At 44.5% G+C, this 24,865-nt stretch overlaps 5 non-coding genes across 5 annotated transcripts; all 5 read right to left on the bottom strand.

Moving 5' to 3' along the window:
* Positions 1-1,657: 1,657 nt before the first annotated feature.
* Positions 1,658-1,764, bottom strand: LOC138568070 (U6 spliceosomal RNA). Its single transcript, XR_011302444.1, has one exon. It is a non-coding gene; the product is annotated as a U6 spliceosomal RNA (small nuclear RNA).
* Positions 1,765-7,122: 5,358 nt separating this feature from the next.
* LOC138568071 (U6 spliceosomal RNA) lies at positions 7,123-7,229 on the bottom strand. Its single transcript, XR_011302445.1, has one exon. It is a non-coding gene; the product is annotated as a U6 spliceosomal RNA (small nuclear RNA).
* Positions 7,230-12,569: 5,340 nt separating this feature from the next.
* LOC138568073 (U6 spliceosomal RNA) lies at positions 12,570-12,676 on the bottom strand. Its single transcript, XR_011302446.1, has one exon. It is a non-coding gene; the product is annotated as a U6 spliceosomal RNA (small nuclear RNA).
* Positions 12,677-18,033: 5,357 nt separating this feature from the next.
* LOC138568074 (U6 spliceosomal RNA) lies at positions 18,034-18,140 on the bottom strand. Its single transcript, XR_011302447.1, has one exon. It is a non-coding gene; the product is annotated as a U6 spliceosomal RNA (small nuclear RNA).
* A 5,345-nt stretch (positions 18,141-23,485) lies between these two features.
* Positions 23,486-23,592, bottom strand: LOC138568075 (U6 spliceosomal RNA). The gene has a single exon (XR_011302448.1). It is a non-coding gene; the product is annotated as a U6 spliceosomal RNA (small nuclear RNA).
* Between the last annotated feature and the right edge of the window lie 1,273 nt (positions 23,593-24,865).

The following is a 24,865-nucleotide window of genomic DNA, read 5'->3' on the forward strand; positions in this document are numbered from 1 at the left end:
TAATTGTAAGCCCAAATCCTACCCGTTTCGACATTTTTCCAGACTTTTTGTTTCATTTCTTAACAGATCCATTCCTATGTACCTCTGTGCTTTCAACAGAGTTTTCATTGTAATGGAGGGACATACAGTATGCCTTAAACATGCCTGGGCAGGGAAGACTATGTAAAAGCAAGAGTAGCAGACAGCTTAATAAATCATCAGCAGGACCCTCTAGACCTTCCCCAAAAAACATAACATGATTTCTATGCATGTATGTGCGTTGAACAGCGCAAGTAATTTGGTTAATGTCAGTGGATAAATGTGACTTTCGCACAGCGCAGAACAAAATCACTTGTACAGGCCCCTTCTGCAAAAGCATTACCGCTACAGAAAGCAGTGAAAAGGTGAGGCAGTGTGCAGTCCCCCCTGACCCTTCACAGCCCTGATCGGCCACGATCGGCCAAGGACCTCTCTATGAGAGCTGAGGGTGGAATTTTTCTGGACCTCAGTAACTTAGGGAGACATGGCTAAAGGGATCCTCAATCAACGGCCCAGCCTTTGCTCTGTGGCCTGTCCGGATATGTCTGTTCTCCAAATTACCTGCCGCTGCCCAGGTGTCAGCTGGTGAGATGGAATGACCTCCCAGGAAGCACACTGGCAGATAATTTGCATAGGCACACCCCCTCTCCCTCTCCTTAGCCCTGCTTGCTCCACAGTAGCAAGTATCTGGGGAAAATATAGTGGTCGAGGTGGGGTAGCAGTAACTAGCAACTCTGAGAAAGTAAATCTGGGACACTTGGCGACCTGTGGGCAACAACTGCAGAGCTCAGTGCCCAGGACTTTGTGGCACAGGGAGGAGGTCTGTGGGATTTCAGTAACTTGGAGACATGCAACCTGGTCGGGAGTGCTTCAGGTCTCCTTCCTTGCATGTTCCAAGCAACTCAACAAAGCATCAACAGGCTGAGATACCAACCACAGAGCCCCTTCCCACTTGATTAAAAGGCCAAAATCTTTTCCATGCAAATACATAGCCCCCAAATACCATATTTTCTTTGTTTTCTCTCTCTCTGTCTCTCTCTCCTCCCTCTCTCCCTCCCTCACTCACTCCTTCCCACCCTCTCTCTTCCCCCGTACCCCCCTCCCTCTCCCTACCATTAATTTTAGGTTTTCATGCACTGCAGCACATTGTCACAATGGTATTTCACAATGGGACTTTTTGAAAGTTACAGAAATCAAAAAAGAAATCAACCAACTAAACGCAGCCAAATCCGGAGTACACTGCTCAGCCCCAATTAAAGATTAAGGCCCTGAAGCAAGTAAAGCTGTGGTTCAGAGCGATGTTTGCAAACAGCACCTTAAAGCAGTTTACGCTGGAGTGCACAACAAGGAGGAAAGTGATAATACTGAGTTTGGTAGAATGGGATTAAAAAAAAAAAAAAAAAAGAAGTGTGCCACTTCTAAAAGTACAAGTCAAGAAATTGAAGGGGACAGGGCTGTTCATTCAGTCAAGAGGACTCACAAGTAAAAGGCTCCTGAGGCATTAGTGTTGAATTTGGCGCAAAATGTATTGTGTTGTCGTGTAATATGAATGAACATAAAATGTCAATCTTCAATAAAAAAAGATATATTAAAAAATAAAGACTTGCAAATTAAGAAAGTTTCTGTCCAGACATGTGCCTAAAATAGTGAATGCTTTACGAATGTGCGTGTCATCCTTTAGAGCAGGGGCCAATTTAATTTTCCCATTATCATTCCAATATTAGTACATGTGTTGCAGAAGCAAGCGCAAAGGGAGAGTCAATCAAACCATTGATTAGGACCTCTGTCAAAGGTTTGCCATACCAAATGTCCTTATGTCAGAGGGCAGAAAGTCCAAACACCATTTAGATATCGGGTGATATGAAATGAAGAGGCAAACAACAATGAATAAGCATTCTTTGCTGCTGTATTGATCTGGTCCTAAAGGGTTTTAGTTTAATGCCAATTATATTTAAAGATATAAAGATTAATGCTCCAGGGTGCTTGCAAAATGACACCCTCTCCCCATCACAATGGCTGGCTGATGCAAGCCTGAGAGCATCACAACAGACCCATAGACATGAGAAAAACTCTGTACCTCTGAGTGTATGTGGGCCCATGGCTGTAACAAGGACAAGGCAAGAACAGGAGGTGGCTTAAAGCGTCAGCACCAGAGGCTGTCCGATTGAGCCCTGTAAGCAACAGATGTTGGACCATCCTTTAAAGGATTCTCAGGCTGATTTCAATTTTAACTTTGCAGCTGATTTAAGGATTGCTCAACCTTCGACCCACGTCTAGATTGCAAGGATAAGCCCTGGAAATCTTGTACAGCTTGTACTGGTGGGAGATGATGTGACTTTATCAACTGCAACGGGATATGAGGCATGTGTGCCACAAAAAGCAGGTCTAGGATTTTTTAAAAGAAAGCCGCTTTAAGAAGGGAACTTTGGGCAACCCCACTGAGAGCAAAAGTATGACACAAAAGGTAAGGGGTTCAGTGGGTCAAATGATAGCACATTTGACTGTGAGTCAGTTTATTGTAAGTCCAAATGCTACCTGCTTTGAAATTTTACAGGCTTTTTGTCTCATTTCTTAACAGATCCATTCCTATGTACCTCTGTGCTTTGAACAGAGTTTTCATTGTAAGGGAGGGACATACAGTATACCTTCCTGGGCAGGGAAGACTCTATGTAAAAGCAAGAGTAGCAGACAGCTTAAAAGAATCACCAGCAGGACCCTCTAGACCTTCCCCAAAAAACATAAAATGATTTCTCTGCATACATGTGCATTGAACAGCGCAAGTAGTTTGGTTAATGTCAGTGGATAAATGTCACTTTCCCACAGTGCAGAACAAAATCTCTTGTACAGGCCCCTTCTGCAAAAGCATTACCACTGTAGAAAGCAGGGCAGGTGAGGCAGTGTACAGTCACCTCCGACACTTCACTCCTCTGATCGGCTACGATCGGCCAAGGACCTCTCTATGAGAGCTGAGGGTGGAATTTTCTGGTCCTCGGTAACTTAGGGAGACATGGCAAAAGGGATCCTCAATCAACGGCTCAGCCTTTGCTTTGTGGCCTGTCCATATATGTCAGTTCTCCAAATTACCTGCCGCTGCCCAGGTGTCAGCTGGTGAGATGGAATGACCTCGCAGGAAGCAAACTGGCAGATGATTTGCATAGGCAAACCCCCTCTCCCTCTTTCTTAGCCCTGCTTACTCCACAGTAGCAAGTATCTGGGGAAAATATAGTGGTCGAGGTGGGGTAGTAGTAACTAGTAAATCTGGGGTGCTTGGCAACTTGTGGGGAACAACTGCAGAGCTCAGCGCCCAGAACTTTGTGGCACAGGGAGGAGGTCTGTGGGATTTCAGTAACCTGGAGGCATGCAACCTGGTCGGGAGTGCTTCAGGTCTCCTTCCATGCACGTTCCAAGCAACTCAACAAAGCATCAACAGGCTGCCATACCAGCCACAGAGCCCCTTTCCACATAAAGAAAATATGGTATTCGGGGGCTATGTGTTTGCATGGCAAAGATTTTAGGCTTTTAATTGTTTTCTCTCTCTCTGTCTCTCTCTCCTCCCTCCCTCCCTCCTTCCCATCCCCCACAACCCCCGCTCCCTCTCCCTCTCCCTACCATTAATTTTAAGTTTTCCTGCACTGCATCACATTGTGACAATGGTATTTCACAATGGGACTGTTTGAAAGTTACAGAAATCAAAAAAGAAATCAACCAACTAAAAGCAGCCAAATCCGGAGTACACTGCTCAGCCCCAATTAAAGATTAAGGCCTAGAAGCAAGTAAAGCTGTAGTTCAGAGCGATGTTTGCAAATAGCACCTTAAAGCAGTTTACGCTGGAGTGCACAACAAGGGGGAAAGTGTTAATACTGAGTTTGGTAGAATGGGATAAAAAAACAAAAGCAGCGTGCCACTTCTAAAAGTACAAGTCAAGAAATTGAAGGGGATGGGGCTGTTCATTCAGTCAATAGGACTCACAAGTAAAAGGCTCCAGAGTCATTAGTGTTGAATTTGGAGCAAAATGTATTGTGTTGTCGTGTAAAATGAATGAACATACAATTTCAATCTTCATTAAAAAAGATGTATTCAAAAATAAAGACTTGCAGATTAAGAAAGTTTCTGTCCTGTCGTGTGCCAAAAATAGTGAATGCTTTACGAATGTGCGTGTCATCCTTTGAAGCAGGGTCAAATTCAATTTTCCCATTTTCATTCCAATATTAGTACATGGGTTGCTGAGGCACATAGGAATGGATCTGTTAAGAAATGAAACAAAAAGCCTGGAAAAATGTTGAAACAAGTAGGATTTGGACTTACAATAAACTGACTCACAGTCAGATGTGCTATCCCTTGACCCACTGACCCCCTTGCCTTTTGTGTAATCCTTTTCCTCTCAGCAGTGTTGTCCAAAGTTCCCTACTTAAAGAGACTTTCTTATACAAAAGATCCTAGACCTGTTTTTTATGGCCCACATGCCTCATATCCCGTTGCTCTTGATAAACCCACGTCATCTCCCACCAATACAATCTGTAAAATATTTCAAGGGCATAGCCAAGGAAATTAGACGTGGGCCGAAGGTTGAGCAATCCTTAAACCAGCAGCAAAATTAACATTGAAATCAGCCTCAGAATCTCTTAAAGGATGGGCCAACATTGGTTGCTTGCAGGGCGCAATCGGACAGCCTCTGGTGCTGACGCCTTAAGGCAAGCGCAAAGGGAGAGCCAACCAAACCATTGATTAGGACCTCTGGACTTTCTGCTCTTTGACATAAGGACATTTGATATGGCAAACGTTTGACCAAACACCATTTAGATGTCGGATGGTATGGAATTAAGCGGCAAACAGCAATACATCAGCATTCTTTGCTGCTTTATTGATCTGGTCCTAAAGGGTTTGGTTTAATGCCAATTATATTTAAAGATTCATGCTCAAGGGTGCTTGCAAATCGACACCCCCTCCCCATCACGATGGCTGGGTGATGCAAGCGTGAGAGCATCACAGCAGACCCATAGACATGAGAAACACTCTGTACCTCTGAGTGTATGTGGGCCCATGGCTGGATCAAGGACAAGGCAAGAACAGGAGATGGCTTAAGGTGTCAGCACCCAGGCTGCCCCTTTGCACGCTGCCAGCAACAGATGTTGGCCCATCCTTTAAGAGATTCTGAGGCTGATTTCAATGTTAACTTTGCTGCTGATTAAAGGATTGCTCAACCTTCGACCTGCGTCTAGTTTGCTTGGCTAAGCCCTGAAAATCTTTTACAGCTTGTATTGGTGGGAGATGATGTGAGTTTATCAAGAGCAACGGGATATGAGGCATGTGTGCCACAAAATGCAGGTCTAGGATCTTTTATTTGAAAGCCACTTTGGAAAACCCTACTGAGAACAAAAGGATTACACAAAAGGAAAGGGGATCAGTGGGTCAGGGGATAGCACATCTGACTGTGAGTCAGTTAATTGTAAGCCCAAATCCTACCCGTTTCGACATTTTTCCAGACTTTTTGTTTCATTTCTTAACAGATCCATTCCTATGTACCTCTGTGCTTTCAACAGAGTTTTCATTGTAATGGAGGGACATACAGTATGCCTTAAACATGCCTGGGCAGGGAAGACTATGTAAAAGCAAGAGTAGCAGACAGCTTAATAAATCATCAGCAGGACCCTCTAGACCTTCCCCAAAAAACATAACATGATTTCTATGCATGTATGTGCGTTGAACAGCGCAAGTAATTTGGTTAATGTCAGTGGATAAATGTGACTTTCGCACAGCGCAGAACAAAATCACTTGTACAGGCCCCTTCTGCAAAAGCATTACCGCTACAGAAAGCAGTGAAAAGGTGAGGCAGTGTGCAGTCCCCCCTGACCCTTCACAGCCCTGATCGGCCACGATCGGCCAAGGACCTCTCTATGAGAGCTGAGGGTGGAATTTTTCTGGACCTCAGTAACTTAGGGAGACATGGCTAAAGGGATCCTCAATCAACGGCCCAGCCTTTGCTCTGTGGCCTGTCCGGATATGTCTGTTCTCCAAATTACCTGCCGCTGCCCAGGTGTCAGCTGGTGAGATGGAATGACCTCCCAGGAAGCACACTGGCAGATAATTTGCATAGGCACACCCCCTCTCCCTCTCCTTAGCCCTGCTTGCTCCAGAGTAGCAAGTATCTGGGGAAAATATAGTGGTCGAGGTGGGGTAGCAGTAACTAGCAACTCTGAGAAAGTAAATCTGGGACACTTGGCGACCTGTGGGCAACAACTGCAGAGCTCAGTGCCCAGGACTTTGTGGCACAGGGAGGAGGTCTGTGGGATTTCAGTAACTTGGAGACATGCAACCTGGTCGGGAGTGCTTCAGGTCTCCTTCCTTGCATGTTCCAAGCAACTCAACAAAGCATCAACAGGCTGAGATACCAACCACAGAGCCCCTTCCCACTTGATTAAAAGGCCAAAATCTTTTCCATGCAAATACATAGCCCCCAAATACCATATTTTCTTTGTTTTCTCTCTCTCTGTCTCTCTCTCCTCCCTCTCTCCCTCCCTCACTCACTCCTTCCCACCCTCCCGCCCTCTCTCTTCCCCCCTACCCCCCCTCCCTCTCCCTACCATTAATTTTAGGTTTTCATGCACTGCAGCACATTGTCACAATGGTATTTCACAATGGGACTTTTTGAAAGTTACAGAAATCAAAAAAGAAATCAACCAACTAAAAGCAGCCAAATCCGGAGTACACTGCTCAGCCCCAATTAAAGATTAAGGCCCTGAAGCAAGTAAAGCTGTGGTTCAGAGCGATGTTTGCAAACAGCACCTTAAAGCAGTTTACGCTGGAGTGCACAACAAGGAGGAAAGTGATAATACTGAGTTTGGTAGAATGGGATAAAAAAAAAAAAAAAAGAAGCGTGCCACTTCTAAAAGTACAAGTCAAGAAACTGAAGGGGACAGGGCTGTTCATTCAGTCAAGAGGACTCACAAGTAAAAGGCTCCTGAGGCATTAGTGTTGAATTTGGCGCAAAATGTATTGTGTTGTCGTGTAATATGAATGAACATAAAATGTCAATCTTCAATAAAAAAAGATATATTAAAAAATAAAGACTTGCAAATTAAGAAAGTTTCTGTCCAGACATGTCCCTAAAATAGTGAATGCTTTACGAATGTGCGTGTCATCCTTTAGAGCAGGGGCCAATTTAATTTTCCCATTATCATTCCAATATTAGTACATGTGTTGCAGAAGCAAGCGCAAAGGGAGAGTCAATCAAACCATTGATTAGGACCTCTGGTCAAAGGTTTGCCATACCAAATGTCCTTATGTCAGAGGGCAGAAAGTCCAAACACCATTTAGATATCGGGTGATATGAAATGAAGAGGCAAACAACAATGAATAAGCATTCTTTGCTGCTGTATTGATCTGGTCCTAAAGGGTTTTAGTTTAATGCCAATTATATTTAAAGATATAAAGATTAATGCTCCAGGGTGCTTGCAAAATGACACCCCCTCCCCATCACAATGGCTGGCTGATGCAAGCCTGAGAGCATCACAACAGACCCATAGACATGAGAAAAACTCTGTACCTCTGAGTGTATGTGGGCCCATGGCTGTAACAAGGACAAGGCAAGAACAGGAGGTGGCTTAAAGCGTCAGCACCAGAGGCTGTCCGATTGAGCCCTGTAAGCAACAGATGTTGGACCATCCTTTAAAGGATTCTCAGGCTGATTTCAATTTTAACTTTGCAGCTGATTTAAGGATTGCTCAACCTTCGACCCACGTCTAGATTGCAAGGATAAGCCCTGGAAATCTTGTACAGCTTGTACTGGTGGGAGATGATGTGACTTTATCAACTGCAACGGGATATGAGGCATGTGTGCCACAAAAAGCAGGTCTAGGATTTTTTAAAAGAAAGCCGCTTTAAGAAGGGAACTTTGGGCAACCCCACTGAGAGCAAAAGTATGACACAAAAGGTAAGGGGTTCAGTGGGTCAAATGATAGCACATTTGACTGTGAGTCAGTTTATTGTAAGTCCAAATGCTACCTGCTTTGAAATTTTCCAGGCTTTTTGTCTCATTTCTTAACAGATCCATTCCTATGTACCTCTGTGCTTTGAACAGAGTTTTCATTGTAAGGGAGGGACATACAGTATACCTTCCTGGGCAGGGAAGACTCTATGTAAAAGCAAGAGTAGCAGACAGCTTAAAAGAATCACCAGCAGGACCCTCTAGACCTTCCCCAAAAAACATAAAATGATTTCTCTGCATACATGTGCATTGAACAGCGCAAGTAGTTTGGTTAATGTCAGTGGATAAATGTCACTTTCCCACAGTGCAGAACAAAATCTCTTGTACAGGCCCCTTCTGCAAAAGCATTACCACTGTAGAAAGCAGGGCAGGTGAGGCAGTGTACAGTCACCTCCGACACTTCACTCCTCTGATCGGCTACGATCGGCCAAGGACCTCTCTATGAGAGCTGAGGGTGGAATTTTCTGGTCCTCGGTAACTTAGGGAGACATGGCAAAAGGGATCCTCAATCAACGGCTCAGCCTTTGCTTTGTGGCCTGTCCATATATGTCTGTTCTCCAAATTACCTGCCGCTGCCCAGGTGTCAGCTGGTGAGATGGAATGACCTCGCAGGAAGCAAACTGGCAGATGATTTGCATAGGCAAACCCCCTCTCCCTCTTTCTTAGCCCTGCTTACTCCACAGTAGCAAGTATCTGGGGAAAATATAGTGGTCGAGGTGGGGTAGTAGTAACTAGTAAATCTGGGGTGCTTGGCAACTTGTGGGGAACAACTGCAGAGCTCAGCGCCCAGAACTTTGTGGCACAGGGAGGAGGTCTGTGGGATTTCAGTAACTTGGAGGCATGCAACCTGGTCGGGAGTGCTTCAGGTCTCCTTCCATGCACGTTCCAAGCAACTCAACAAAGCATCAACAGGCTGCCATACCAGCCACAGAGCCCCTTTCCACATAAAGAAAATATGGTATTCGGGGGCTATGTGTTTGCATGGCAAAGATTTTAGGCTTTTAATTGTTTTCTCTCTCTCTCTGTCTCTCTCTCTCCTCCCTCCCTCCCTCCTTCCCATCCCCCACAACCCCCGCTCCCTCTCCCTACCATTAATTTTAAGTGTTCCTGCACTGCATCACATTGTGACAATGGTATTTCACAATGGGACTGTTTGAAAGTTACAGAAATCAAAAAAGAAATCAACCAACTAAAAGCAGCCAAATCCGGAGTACACTGCTCAGCCCCAATTAAAGATTAAGGCCTAGAAGCAAGTAAAGCTGTAGTTCAGAGCGATGTTTGCAAATAGCACCTTAAAGCAGTTTACGCTGGAGTGCACAACAAGGGGGAAAGTGTTAATACTGAGTTTGGTAGAATGGGATAAAAAAACAAAAGCAGCGTGCCACTTCTAAAAGTACAAGTCAAGAAATTGAAGGGGATGGGGCTGTTCATTCAGTCAATAGGACTCACAAGTAAAAGGCTCCAGAGTCATTAGTGTTGAATTTGGCGCAAAATGTATTGTGTTGTCGTGTAAAATGAATGAACATACAATTTCAATCTTCATTAAAAAAGATGTATTCAAAAATAAAGACTTGCAGATTAAGAAAGTTTTTGTCCTGTCGTGTGCCAAAAATAGTGAATGCTTTACGAATGTGCGTGTCATCCTTTGAAGCAGGGTCAAATTCAATTTTCCCATTTTCATTCCAATATTAGTACATGGGTTGCTGAGGCACATAGGAATGGATCTGTTAAGAAATGAAACAAAAAGCCTGGAAAAATGTTGAAACAGGTAGGATTTGGACTTACAATAAACTGACTCACAGTCAGATGTGCTATCCCTTGACCCACTGACCCCCTTGCCTTTTGTGTAATCCTTTTCCTCTCAGCAGTGTTGTCCAAAGTTCCCTACTTAAAGAGACTTTCTTATACAAAAGATCCTAGACCTGTTTTTTATGGCCCACATGCCTCATATCCCGTTGCTCTTGATAAACCCATGTCATCTCCCACCAATACAATCTGTAAAATATTTCAAGGGCATAGCCAAGGAAATTAGACGTGGGCCGAAGGTTGAGCAATCCTTAAACCAGCAGCAAAATTAACATTGAAATCAGCCTCAGAATCTCTTAAAGGATGGGCCAACATTGGTTGCTTGCAGGGCGCAATCGGACAGCCTCTGGTGCTGACGCCTTAAGGCAAGCGCAAAGGGAGAGCCAACCAAACCATTGATTAGGACCTCTGGACTTTCTGCTCTTTGACGTAAGGACATTTGATATGGCAAACGTTTGACCAAACACCATTTAGATGTCGGATGGTATGGAATTAAGCGGCAAACAGCAATACATCAGCATTCTTTGCTGCTTTATTGATCTGGTCCTAAAGGGTTTGGTTTAATGCCAATTATATTTAAAGATTCATGCTCAAGGGTGCTTGCAAATCGACACCCCCTCCCCATCACGATGGCTGGGTGATGCAAGCGTGAGAGCATCACAGCAGACCCATAGACATGAGAAACACTCTGTACCTCTGAGTGTATGTGGGCCCATGGCTGGATCAAGGACAAGGCAAGAACAGGAGATGGCTTAAGGTGTCAGCACCCAGGCTGCCCCTTTGCACGCTGCCAGCAACAGATGTTGGCCCATCCTTTAAGAGATTCTGAGGCTGATTTCAATGTTAACTTTGCTGCTGATTAAAGGATTGCTCAACCTTCGACCTGCGTCTAGTTTGCTTGGCTAAGCCCTGAAAATCTTTTACAGCTTGTATTGGTGGGAGATGATGTGAGTTTATCAAGAGCAACGGGATATGAGGCATGTGTGCCACAAAATGCAGGTCTAGGATCTTTTATTTGAAAGCCACTTTGGAAAACCCTACTGAGAACAAAAGGATTACACAAAAGGAAAGGGGATCAGTGGGTCAGGGGATAGCACATCTGACTGTGAGTCAGTTAATTGTAAGCCCAAATCCTACCCGTTTCGACATTTTTCCAGACTTTTTGTTTCATTTCTTAACAGATCCATTCCTATGTACCTCTGTGCTTTCAACAGAGTTTTCATTGTAATGGAGGGACATACAGTATGCCTTAAACATGCCTGGGCAGGGAAGACTATGTAAAAGCAAGAGTAGCAGACAGCTTAATAAATCATCAGCAGGACCCTCTAGACCATCCCCAAAAAACATAACATGATTTCTATGCATGTATGTGCGTTGAACAGCGCAAGTAATTTGGTTAATGTCAGTGGATAAATGTGACTTTCGCACAGCGCAGAACAAAATCACTTGTACAGGCCCCTTCTGCAAAAGCATTACCGCTACAGAAAGCAGTGAAAAGGTGAGGCAGTGTGCAGTCCCCCCTGACCCTTCACAGCCCTGATCGGCCAAGGACCTCTCTATGAGAGCTGAGGGTGGAATTTTTCTGGACCTCAGTAACTTAGGGAGACATGGCTAAAGGGATCCTCAATCAACGGCCCAGCCTTTGCTCTGTGGCCTGTCCGGATATGTCTGTTCTCCAAATTACCTGCCGCTGCCCAGGTGTCAGCTGGTGAGATGGAATGACCTCCCAGGAAGCACACTGGCAGATAATTTGCATAGGCACACCCCCTCTCCCTCTCCTTAGCCCTGCTTGCTCCACAGTAGCAAGTATCTGGGGAAAATATAGTGGTCGAGGTGGGGTAGCAGTAACTAGCAACTCTGAGAAAGTAAATCTGGGACACTTGGCGACCTGTGGGCAACAACTGCAGAGCTCAGTGCCCAGGACTTTGTGGCACAGGGAGGAGGTCTGTGGGATTTCAGTAACTTGGAGACATGCAACCTGGTCGGGAGTGCTTCAGGTCTCCTTCCTTGCATGTTCCAAGCAACTCAACAAAGCATCAACAGGCTGAGATACCAACCACAGAGCCCCTTCCCACTTGATTAAAAGGCCAAAATCTTTTCCATGCAAATACATAGCCCCCAAATACCATATTTTCTTTGTTTTCTCTCTCTCTGTCTCTCTCTCCTCCCTCTCTCCCTCCCTCACTCACTCCTTCCCACCCTCTCTCTTCCCCCCTACCCCCCTCCCTCTCCCTACCATTAATTTTAGGTTTTCATGCACTGCAGCACATTGTCACAATGGTATTTCACAATGGGACTTTTTGAAAGTTACAGAAATCAAAAAAGAAATCAACCAACTAAACGCAGCCAAATCCGGAGTACACTGCTCAGCCCCAATTAAAGATTAAGGCCCTGAAGCAAGTAAAGCTGTGGTTCAGAGCGATGTTTGCAAACAGCACCTTAAAGCAGTTTACGCTGGAGTGCACAACAAGGAGGAAAGTGATAATACTGAGTTTGGTAGAATGGGATTAAAAAAAAAAAAAAAAAGAAGTGTGCCACTTCTAAAAGTACAAGTCAAGAAATTGAAGGGGACAGGGCTGTTCATTCAGTCAAGAGGACTCACAAGTAAAAGGCTCCTGAGGCATTAGTGTTGAATTTGGCGCAAAATGTATTGTGTTGTCGTGTAATATGAATGAACATAAAATGTCAATCTTCAATAAAAAAAGATATATTAAAAAATAAAGACTTGCAAATTAAGAAAGTTTCTGTCCAGACATGTGCCTAAAATAGTGAATGCTTTACGAATGTGCGTGTCATCCTTTAGAGCAGGGGCCAATTTAATTTTCCCATTATCATTCCAATATTAGTACATGTGTTGCAGAAGCAAGCGCAAAGGGAGAGTCAATCAAACCATTGATTAGGACCTCTGTCAAAGGTTTGCCATACCAAATGTCCTTATGTCAGAGGGCAGAAAGTCCAAACACCATTTAGATATCGGGTGATATGAAATGAAGAGGCAAACAACAATGAATAAGCATTCTTTGCTGCTGTATTGATCTGGTCCTAAAGGGTTTTAGTTTAATGCCAATTATATTTAAAGATATAAAGATTAATGCTCCAGGGTGCTTGCAAAATGACACCCTCTCCCCATCACAATGGCTGGCTGATGCAAGCCTGAGAGCATCACAACAGACCCATAGACATGAGAAAAACTCTGTACCTCTGAGTGTATGTGGGCCCATGGCTGTAACAAGGACAAGGCAAGAACAGGAGGTGGCTTAAAGCGTCAGCACCAGAGGCTGTCCGATTGAGCCCTGTAAGCAACAGATGTTGGACCATCCTTTAAAGGATTCTCAGGCTGATTTCAATTTTAACTTTGCAGCTGATTTAAGGATTGCTCAACCTTCGACCCACGTCTAGATTGCAAGGATAAGCCCTGGAAATCTTGTACAGCTTGTACTGGTGGGAGATGATGTGACTTTATCAACTGCAACGGGATATGAGGCATGTGTGCCACAAAAAGCAGGTCTAGGATTTTTTAAAAGAAAGCCGCTTTAAGAAGGGAACTTTGGGCAACCCCACTGAGAGCAAAAGTATGACACAAAAGGTAAGGGGTTCAGTGGGTCAAATGATAGCACATTTGACTGTGAGTCAGTTTATTGTAAGTCCAAATGCTACCTGCTTTGAAATTTTACAGGCTTTTTGTCTCATTTCTTAACAGATCCATTCCTATGTACCTCTGTGCTTTGAACAGAGTTTTCATTGTAAGGGAGGGACATACAGTATACCTTCCTGGGCAGGGAAGACTCTATGTAAAAGCAAGAGTAGCAGACAGCTTAAAAGAATCACCAGCAGGACCCTCTAGACCTTCCCCAAAAAACATAAAATGATTTCTCTGCATACATGTGCATTGAACAGCGCAAGTAGTTTGGTTAATGTCAGTGGATAAATGTCACTTTCCCACAGTGCAGAACAAAATCTCTTGTACAGGCCCCTTCTGCAAAAGCATTACCACTGTAGAAAGCAGGGCAGGTGAGGCAGTGTACAGTCACCTCCGACACTTCACTCCTCTGATCGGCTACGATCGGCCAAGGACCTCTCTATGAGAGCTGAGGGTGGAATTTTCTGGTCCTCGGTAACTTAGGGAGACATGGCAAAAGGGATCCTCAATCAACGGCTCAGCCTTTGCTTTGTGGCCTGTCCATATATGTCTGTTCTCCAAATTACCTGCCGCTGCCCAGGTGTCAGCTGGTGAGATGGAATGACCTCGCAGGAAGCAAACTGGCAGATGATTTGCATAGGCAAACCCCCTCTCCCTCTTTCTTAGCCCTGCTTACTCCACAGTAGCAAGTATCTGGGGAAAATATAGTGGTCGAGGTGGGGTAGTAGTAACTAGTAAATCTGGGGTGCTTGGCAACTTGTGGGGAACAACTGCAGAGCTCAGCGCCCAGAACTTTGTGGCACATGGAGGAGGTCTGTGGGATTTCAGTAACTTGGAGGCATGCAACCTGGTCGGGAGTGCTTCAGGTCTCCTTCCATGCACGTTCCAAGCAACTCAACAAAGCATCAACAGGCTGCCATACCAGCCACAGAGCCCCTTTCCACATAAAGAAAATATGGTATTCGGGGGCTATGTGTTTGCATGGCAAAGATTTTAGGCTTTTAATTGTTTTCTCTCTCTCTGTCTCTCTCTCCTCCCTCCCTCCCTCCTTCCCATCCCCCACAACCCCCGCTCCCTCTCCCTCTCCCTACCATTAATTTTAAGTTTTCCTGCACTGCATCACATTGTGACAATGGTATTTCACAATGGGACTGTTTGAAAGTTACAGAAATCAAAAAAGAAATCAACCAACTAAAAGCAGCCAAATCCGGAGTACACTGCTCAGCCCCAATTAAAGATTAAGGCCTAGAAGCAAGTAAAGCTGTAGTTCAGAGCGATGTTTGCAAATAGCACCTTAAAGCAGTTTACGCTGGAGTGCACAACAAGGGGGAAAGTGTTAATACTGAGTTTGGTAGAATGGGATAAAAAAACAAAAGCAGCGTGCCACTTCTAAAAGTACAAGTCAAGAAATTGAAGGGGATGGGGCTGTTCATTCAGTCAATAGGACTCACAAGTAAAAGGCTCCAGAGTCATTAGTGTTGAATTTGGCGCAAAATGTATTGTGTTGTCGTGTAAAATGAATGAACATACAATTTCAATCTTCATTAAAAAAGATGTATTCAAAAATAAAGACTTGCAGATTAAGAAAGTTTTTGTCCTGTCGTGTGCCAAAAATAGTGAATGCTTTACGAATGTGCGTGTCATCCTTTGAAGCAGGGTCAAATTCAATTTTCCCATTTTCATTCCAATATTAGTACATGGGTTGCTGAGGCACATAGGAATGGATCTGTTAAGAAATGAAACAAAAAGCCTGGAAAAATGTTGAAACAGGTAGGATTTGGACTTACAATAAACTGACTCACAGTCAGATGTGCTATCCCTTGACCCACTGACCCCCTTGCCTTTTGTGTAATCCTTTTCCTCTCAGCAGTGTTGTCCAAAGTTCCCTACTTAAAGAGACTTTCTTATACAAAAGATCCTAGACCTGTTTTTTATGGCCCACATGCCTCATATCCCGTTGCTCTTGATAAACCCACGTCATCTCCCACCAATACAATCTGTAAAATATTTCAAGGGCATAGCCAAGGAAATTAGACGTGGGCCGAAGGTTGAGCAATCCTTAAACCAGCAGCAAAATTAACATTGAAATCAGCCTCAGAATCTCTTAAAGGATGGGCCAACATTGGTTGCTTGCAGGGCGCAATCGGACAGCCTCTGGTGCTGACGCCTTAAGGCAAGCGCAAAGGGAGAGCCAACCAAACCATTGATTAGGACCTCTGGACTTTCTGCTCTTTGACATAAGGACATTTGATATGGCAAACGTTTGACCAAACACCATTTAGATGTCGGATGGTATGGAATTAAGCGGCAAACAGCAATACATCAGCATTCTTTGCTGCTTTATTGATCTGGTCCTAAAGGGTTTGGTTTAATGCCAATTATATTTAAAGATTCATGCTCAAGGGTGCTTGCAAATCGACACCCCCTCCCCATCACGATGGCTGGGTGATGCAAGCGTGAGAGCATCACAGCAGACCCATAGACATGAGAAACACTCTGTACCTCTGAGTGTATGTGGGCCCATGGCTGGATCAAGGACAAGGCAAGAACAGGAGATGGCTTAAGGTGTCAGCACCCAGGCTGCCCCTTTGCACGCTGCCAGCAACAGATGTTGGCCAATCCTTTAAGAGATTCTGAGGCTGATTTCAATGTTAACTTTGCTGCTGATTAAAGGATTGCTCAACCTTCGACCTGCGTCTAGTTTGCTTGGCTAAGCCCTGAAAATCTTTTACAGCTTGTATTGGTGGGAGATGATGTGAGTTTATCAAGAGCAACGGGATATGAGGCATGTGTGCCACAAAATGCAGGTCTAGGATCTTTTATTTGAAAGCCACTTTGGAAAACCCTACTGAGAACAAAAGGATTACACAAAAGGAAAGGGGATCAGTGGGTCAGGGGATAGCACATCTGACTGTGAGTCAGTTAATTGTAAGCCCAAATCCTACCCGTTTCGACATTTTTCCAGACTTTTTGTTTCATTTCTTAACAGATCCATTCCTATGTACCTCTGTGCTTTCAACAGAGTTTTCATTGTAATGGAGGGACATACAGTATGCCTTAAACATGCCTGGGCAGGGAAGACTATGTAAAAGCAAGAGTAGCAGACAGCTTAATAAATCATCAGCAGGACCCTCTAGACCTTCCCCAAAAAACATAACATGATTTCTATGCATGTATGTGCGTTGAACAGCGCAAGTAATTTGGTTAATGTCAGTGGATAAATGTGACTTTCGCACAGCGCAGAACAAAATCACTTGTACAGGCCCCTTCTGCAAAAGCATTACCGCTACAGAAAGCAGTGAAAAGGTGAGGCAGTGTGCAGTCCCCCCTGACCCTTCACAGCCCTGATCGGCCACGATCGGCCAAGGACCTCTCTATGAGAGCTGAGGGTGGAATTTTTCTGGACCTCAGTAACTTAGGGAGACATGGCTAAAGGGATCCTCAATCAACGGCCCAGCCTTTGCTCTGTGGCCTGTCCGGATATGTCTGTTCTCCAAATTACCTGCCGCTGCCCAGGTGTCAGCTGGTGAGATGGAATGACCTCCCAGGAAGCACACTGGCAGATAATTTGCATAGGCACACCCCCTCTCCCTCTCCTTAGCCCTGCTTGCTCCACAGTAGCAAGTATCTGGGGAAAATATAGTGGTCGAGGTGGGGTAGCAGTAACTAGCAACTCTGAGAAAGTAAATCTGGGACACTTGGCGACCTGTGGGCAACAACTGCAGAGCTCAGTGCCCAGGACTTTGTGGCACAGGGAGGAGGTCTGTGGGATTTCAGTAACTTGGAGACATGCAACCTGGTCGGGAGTGCTTCAGGTCTCCTTCCTTGCATGTTCCAAGCAACTCAACAAAGCATCAACAGGCTGAGATACCAACCACAGAGCCCCTTCCCACTTGATTAAAAGGCCAAAATCTTTTCCATGCAAATACATAGCCCCCAAATACCATATTTTCTTTGTTTTCTCTCTCTCTGTCTCTCTCTCCTCCCTCTCTCCCTCCCTCACTCACTCCTTCCCACCCTCCCGCCCTCTCTCTTCCCCCCTACCCCCCTCCCTCTCCCTACCATTAATTTTAGGTTTTCATGCACTGCAGCACATTGTCACAATGGTATTTCACAATGGGACTTTTTGAAAGTTACAGAAATCAAAAAAGAAATCAACCAACTAAAAGCAGCCAAATCCGGAGTACACTGCTCAGCCCCAATTAAAGATTAAGGCCCTGAAGCAAGTAAAGCTGTGGTTCAGAGCGATGTTTGCAAACAGCACCTTAAAGCAGTTTACGCTGGAGTGCACAACAAGGAGGAAAGTGATAATACTGAGTTTGGTAGAATGGGATAAAAAAAAAAAAAAAAGAAGCGTGCCACTTCTAAAAGTACAAGTCAAGAAACTGAAGGGGACAGGGCTGTTCATTCAGTCAAGAGGACTCACAAGTAAAAGGCTCCTGAGGCATTAGTGTTGAATTTGGCGCAAAATGTATTGTGTTGTCGTGTAATATGAATGAACATAAAATGTCAATCTTCAATAAAAAAAGATATATTAAAAAATAAAGACTTGCAAATTAAGAAAGTTTCTGTCCAGACATGTGCCTAAAATAGTGAATGCTTTACGAATGTGCGTGTCATCCTTTAGAGCAGGGGCCAATTTAATTTTCCCATTATCATTCCAATATTAGTACATGTGTTGCAGAAGCAAGCGCAAAGGGAGAGTCAATCAAACCATTGATTAGGACCTCTGGTCAAAGGTTTGCCATACCAAATGTCCTTATGTCAGAGGGCAGAAAGTCCAAACACCATTTAGATATCGGGTGATATGAAATGAAGAGGCAAACAACAATGAATAAGCATTCTTTGCTGCTGTATTGATCTGGTCCTAAAGGGTTTTAGTTTAATGCCAATTATATTTAAAGATATAAAGATTAATGCTCCAGGGTGCTTGCAAAATGACACCCCCTCCCCATCACAATGGCTGGCTGATGCAAGCCTGAGAGCATCACAACAGACCCATAGACATGAGAAAAACTCTGTACCTCTGAGTGTATGTGGGCCCATGGCTGTAACAAGGACAAGGCAAGAACAGGAGGTGGCTTAAAGCGTCAGCACCAGAGGCTGTCCGATTGAGCCCTGTAAGCAACAGATGTTGGACCATCCTTTAAAGGATTCTCAGGCTGATTTCAATTTTAACTTTGCAGCTGATTTAAGGATTGCTCAACCTTCGACCCACGTCTAGATTGCAAGGATAAGCCCTGGAAATCTTGTACAGCTTGTACTGGTGGGAGATGATGTGACTTTATCAACTGCAACGGGATATGAGGCATGTGTGCCACAAAAAGCAGGTCTAGGATTTTTTAAAAGAAAGCCGCTTTAAGAAGGGAACTTTGGGCAACCCCACTGAGAGCAAAAGTATGACACAAAAGGTAAGGGGTTCAGTGGGTCAAATGATAGCACATTTGACTGTGAGTCAGTTTATTGTAAGTCCAAATGCTGCCTGCTTTGAAATTTTACAGGCTTTTTGTCTCATTTCTTAACAGATCCATTCCTATGTACCTCTGTGCTTTGAACAGAGTTTTCATTGTAAGGGAGGGACATACAGTATACCTTCCTGGGCAGGGAAGACTCTATGTAAAAGCAAGAGTAGCAGACAGCTTAAAAGAATCACCAGCAGGACCCTCTAGACCTTCCCCAAAAAACATAAAATGATTTCTCTGCATACATGTGCATTGAACAGCGCAAGTAGTTTGGTTAATGTCAGTGGATAAATGTCACTTTCCCACAGTGCAGAACAAAATCTCTTGTACAGGCCCCTTCTGCAAAAGCATTACCACTGTAGAAAGCAGGGCAGGTGAGGCAGTGTACAGTCACCTCCGACACTTCACTCCTCTGATCGGCTACGATCGGCCAAGGACCTCTCTATGAGAGCTGAGGGTGGAATTTTCTGGTCCTCGGTAACTTAGGGAGACATGGCAAAAGGGATCCTCAATCAACGGCTCAGCCTTTGCTTTGTGGCCTGTCCATATATGTCTGTTCTCCAAATTACCTGCCGCTGCCCAGGTGTCAGCTGGTGAGATGGAATGACCTCGCAGGAAGCAAACTGGCAGATGATTTGCATAGGCAAACCCCCTCTCCCTCTTTCTTAGCCCTGCTTACTCCACAGTAGCAAGTATCTGGGGAAAATATAGTGGTCGAGGTGGGGTAGTAGTAACTAGTAAATCTGGGGTGCTTGGCAACTTGTGGGGAACAACTGCAGAGCTCAGCGCCCAGAACTTTGTGGCACAGGGAGGAGGTCTGTGGGATTTCAGTAACTTGGAGGCATGCAACCTGGTCGGGAGTGCTTCAGGTCTCCTTCCATGCACGTTCCAAGCAACTCAACAAAGCATCAACAGGCTGCCATACCAGCCACAGAGCCCCTTTCCACATAAAGAAAATATGGTATTCGGGGGCTATGTGTTTGCATGGCAAAGATTTTAGGCTTTTAATTGTTTTCTCTCTCTCTCTGTCTCTCTCTCTCCTCCCTCCCTCCCTCCTTCCCATCCCCCACAACCCCCGCTCCCTCTCCCTACCATTAATTTTAAGTGTTCCTGCACTGCATCACATTGTGACAATGGTATTTCACAATGGGACTGTTTGAAAGTTACAGAAATCAAAAAAGAAATCAACCAACTAAAAGCAGCCAAATCCGGAGTACACTGCTCAGCCCCAATTAAAGATTAAGGCCTAGAAGCAAGTAAAGCTGTAGTTCAGAGCGATGTTTGCAAATAGCACCTTAAAGCAGTTTACGCTGGAGTGCACAACAAGGGGGAAAGTGTTAATACTGAGTTTGGTAGAATGGGATAAAAAAACAAAAGCAGCGTGCCACTTCTAAAAGTACAAGTCAAGAAATTGAAGGGGATGGGGCTGTTCATTCAGTCAATAGGACTCACAAGTAAAAGGCTCCAGAGTCATTAGTGTTGAATTTGGCGCAAAATGTATTGTGTTGTCGTGTAAAATGAATGAACATACAATTTCAATCTTCATTAAAAAAGATGTATTCAAAAATAAAGACTTGCAGATTAAGAAAGTTTTTGTCCTGTCGTGTGCCAAAAATAGTGAATGCTTTACGAATGTGCGTGTCATCCTTTGAAGCAGGGTCAAATTCAATTTTCCCATTTTCATTCCAATATTAGTACATGGGTTGCTGAGGCACATAGGAATGGATCTGTTAAGAAATGAAACAAAAAGCCTGGAAAAATGTTGAAACAGGTAGGATTTGGACTTACAATAAACTGACTCACAGTCAGATGTGCTATCCCTTGACCCACTGACCCCCTTGCCTTTTGTGTAATCCTTTTCCTCTCAGCAGTGTTGTCCAAAGTTCCCTACTTAAAGAGACTTTCTTATACAAAAGATCCTAGACCTGTTTTTTATGGCCCACATGCCTCATATCCCGTTGCTCTTGATAAACCCACGTCATCTCCCACCAATACAATCTGTAAAATATTTCAAGGGCATAGCCAAGGAAATTAGACGTGGGCGAAGGTTGAGCAATCCTTAAACCAGCAGCAAAATTAACATTGAAATCAGCCTCAGAATCTCTTAAAGGATGGGCCAACATTGGTTGCTTGCAGGGCGCAATCGGACAGCCTCTGGTGCTGACGCCTTAAGGCAAGCGCAAAGGGAGAGCCAACCAAACCATTGATTAGGACCTCTGGACTTTCTGCTCTTTGACATAAGGACATTTGATATGGCAAACGTTTGACCAAACACCATTTAGATGTCGGATGGTATGGAATTAAGCGGCAAACAGCAATACATCAGCATTCTTTGCTGCTTTATTGATCTGGTCCTAAAGGGTTTGGTTTAATGCCAATTATATTTAAAGATTCATGCTCAAGGGTGCTTGCAAATCGACACCCCCTCCCCATCACGATGGCTGGGTGATGCAAGCGTGAGAGCATCACAGCAGACCCATAGACATGAGAAACACTCTGTACCTCTGAGTGTATGTGGGCCCATGGCTGGATCAAGGACAAGGCAAGAACAGGAGATGGCTTAAGGTGTCAGCACCCAGGCTGCCCCTTTGCACGCTGCCAGCAACAGATGTTGGCCCATCCTTTAAGAGATTCTGAGGCTGATTTCAATGTTAACTTTGCTGCTGATTAAAGGATTGCTCAACCTTCGACCTGCGTCTAGTTTGCTTGGCTAAGCCCTGAAAATCTTTTACAGCTTGTATTGGTGGGAGATGATGTGAGTTTATCAAGAGCAACGGGATATGAGGCATGTGTGCCACAAAATGCAGGTCTAGGATCTTTTATTTGAAAGCCACTTTGGAAAACCCTACTGAGAACAAAAGGATTACACAAAAGGAAAGGGGATCAGTGGGTCAGGGGATAGCACATCTGACTGTGAGTCAGTTAATTGTAAGCCCAAATCCTACCCGTTTCGACATTTTTCCAGACTTTTTGTTTCATTTCTTAACAGATCCATTCCTATGTACCTCTGTGCTTTCAACAGAGTTTTCATTGTAATGGAGGGACATACAGTATGCCTTAAACATGCCTGGGCAGGGAAGACTATGTAAAAGCAAGAGTAGCAGACAGCTTAATAAATCATCAGCAGGACCCTCTAGACCATCCCCAAAAAACATAACATGATTTCTATGCATGTATGTGCGTTGAACAGCGCAAGTAATTTGGTTAATGTCAGTGGATAAATGTGACTTTCGCACAGCGCAGAACAAAATCACTTGTACAGGCCCCTTCTGCAAAAGCATTACCGCTACAGAAAGCAGTGAAAAGGTGAGGCAGTGTGCAGTCCCCCCTGACCCTTCACAGCCCTGATCGGCCAAGGACCTCTCTATGAGAGCTGAGGGTGGAATTTTTCTGGACCTCAGTAACTTAGGGAGACATGGCTAAAGGGATCCTCAATCAACGGCCCAGCCTTTGCTCTGTGGCCTGTCCGGATATGTCTGTTCTCCAAATTACCTGCCGCTGCCCAGGTGTCAGCTGGTGAGATGGAATGACCTCCCAGGAAGCACACTGGCAGATAATTTGCATAGGCACACCCCCTCTCCCTCTCCTTAGCCCTGCTTGCTCCACAGTAGCAAGTATCTGGGGAAAATATAGTGGTCGAGGTGGGGTAGCAGTAACTAGCAACTCTGAGAAAGTAAATCTGGGACACTTGGCGACCTGTGGGCAACAACTGCAGAGCTCAGTGCCCAGGACTTTGTGGCACAGGGAGGAGGTCTGTGGGATTTCAGTAACTTGGAGACATGCAACCTGGTCGGGAGTGCTTCAGGTCTCCTTCCTTGCATGTTCCAAGCAACTCAACAAAGCATCAACAGGCTGAGATACCAACCACAGAGCCCCTTCCCACTTGATTAAAAGGCCAAAATCTTTTCCATGCAAATACATAGCCCCCAAATACCATATTTTCTTTGTTTTCTCTCTCTCTGTCTCTCTCTCCTCCCTCTCTCCCTCCCTCACTCACTCCTTCCCACCCTCCCGCCCTCTCTCTTCCCCCCTACCCCCCCTCCCTCTCCCTACCATTAATTTTAGGTTTTCATGCACTGCAGCACATTGTCACAATGGTATTTCACAATGGGACTTTTTGAAAGTTACAGAAATCAAAAAAGAAATCAACCAACTAAAAGCAGCCAAATCCGGAGTACACTGCTCAGCCCCAATTAAAGATTAAGGCCCTGAAGCAAGTAAAGCTGTGGTTCAGAGCGATGTTTGCAAACAGCACCTTAAAGCAGTTTACGCTGGAGTGCACAACAAGGAGGAAAGTGATAATACTGAGTTTGGTAGAATGGGATAAAAAAAAAAAAAAAGAAGCGTGCCACTTCTAAAAGTACAAGTCAAGAAACTGAAGGGGACAGGGCTGTTCATTCAGTCAAGAGGACTCACAAGTAAAAGGCTCCTGAGGCATTAGTGTTGAATTTGGCGCAAAATGTATTGTGTTGTCGTGTAATATGAATGAACATAAAATGTCAATCTTCAATAAAAAAAGATATATTAAAAAATAAAGACTTGCAAATTAAGAAAGTTTCTGTCCAGACATGTGCCTAAAATAGTGAATGCTTTACGAATGTGCGTGTCATCCTTTAGAGCAGGGGCCAATTTAATTTTCCCATTATCATTCCAATATTAGTACATGTGTTGCAGAAGCAAGCGCAAAGGGAGAGTCAATCAAACCATTGATTAGGACCTCTGGTCAAAGGTTTGCCATACCAAATGTCCTTATGTCAGAGGGCAGAAAGTCCAAACACCATTTAGATATCGGGTGATATGAAATGAAGAGGCAAACAACAATGAATAAGCATTCTTTGCTGCTGTATTGATCTGGTCCTAAAGGGTTTTAGTTTAATGCCAATTATATTTAAAGATATAAAGATTAATGCTCCAGGGTGCTTGCAAAATGACACCCCCTCCCCATCACAATGGCTGGCTGATGCAAGCCTGAGAGCATCACAACAGACCCATAGACATGAGAAAAACTCTGTACCTCTGAGTGTATGTGGGCCCATGGCTGTAACAAGGACAAGGCAAGAACAGGAGGTGGCTTAAAGCGTCAGCACCAGAGGCTGTCCGATTGAGCCCTGTAAGCAACAGATGTTGGACCATCCTTTAAAGGATTCTCAGGCTGATTTCAATTTTAACTTTGCAGCTGATTTAAGGATTGCTCAACCTTCGACCCACGTCTAGATTGCAAGGATAAGCCCTGGAAATCTTGTACAGCTTGTACTGGTGGGAGATGATGTGACTTTATCAACTGCAACGGGATATGAGGCATGTGTGCCACAAAAAGCAGGTCTAGGATTTTTTAAAAGAAAGCCGCTTTAAGAAGGGAACTTTGGGCAACCCCACTGAGAGCAAAAGTATGACACAAAAGGTAAGGGGTTCAGTGGGTCAAATGATAGCACATTTGACTGTGAGTCAGTTTATTGTAAGTCCAAATGCTACCTGCTTTGAAATTTTCCAGGCTTTTTGTCTCATTTCTTAACAGATCCATTCCTATGTACCTCTGTGCTTTGAACAGAGTTTTCATTGTAAGGGAGGGACATACAGTATACCTTCCTGGGCAGGGAAGACTCTATGTAAAAGCAAGAGTAGCAGACAGCTTAAAAGAATCACCAGCAGGACCCTCTAGACCTTCCCCAAAAAACATAAAATGATTTCTCTGCATACATGTGCATTGAACAGCGCAAGTAGTTTGGTTAATGTCAGTGGATAAATGTCACTTTCCCACAGTGCAGAACAAAATCTCTTGTACAGGCCCCTTCTGCAAAAGCATTACCACTGTAGAAAGCAGGGCAGGTGAGGCAGTGTACAGTCACCTCCGACACTTCACTCCTCTGATCGGCTACGATCGGCCAAGGACCTCTCTATGAGAGCTGAGGGTGGAATTTTCTGGTCCTCGGTAACTTAGGGAGACATGGCAAAAGG

The sequence above is a fragment of the Ambystoma mexicanum genome, chromosome 2p (genome assembly GCF_040938575.1).
Source record: "Ambystoma mexicanum isolate Mex_15411 chromosome 2p, UKY_AmexF1_1, whole genome shotgun sequence".
NCBI lineage: Eukaryota > Metazoa > Chordata > Amphibia > Caudata > Ambystomatidae > Ambystoma > Ambystoma mexicanum.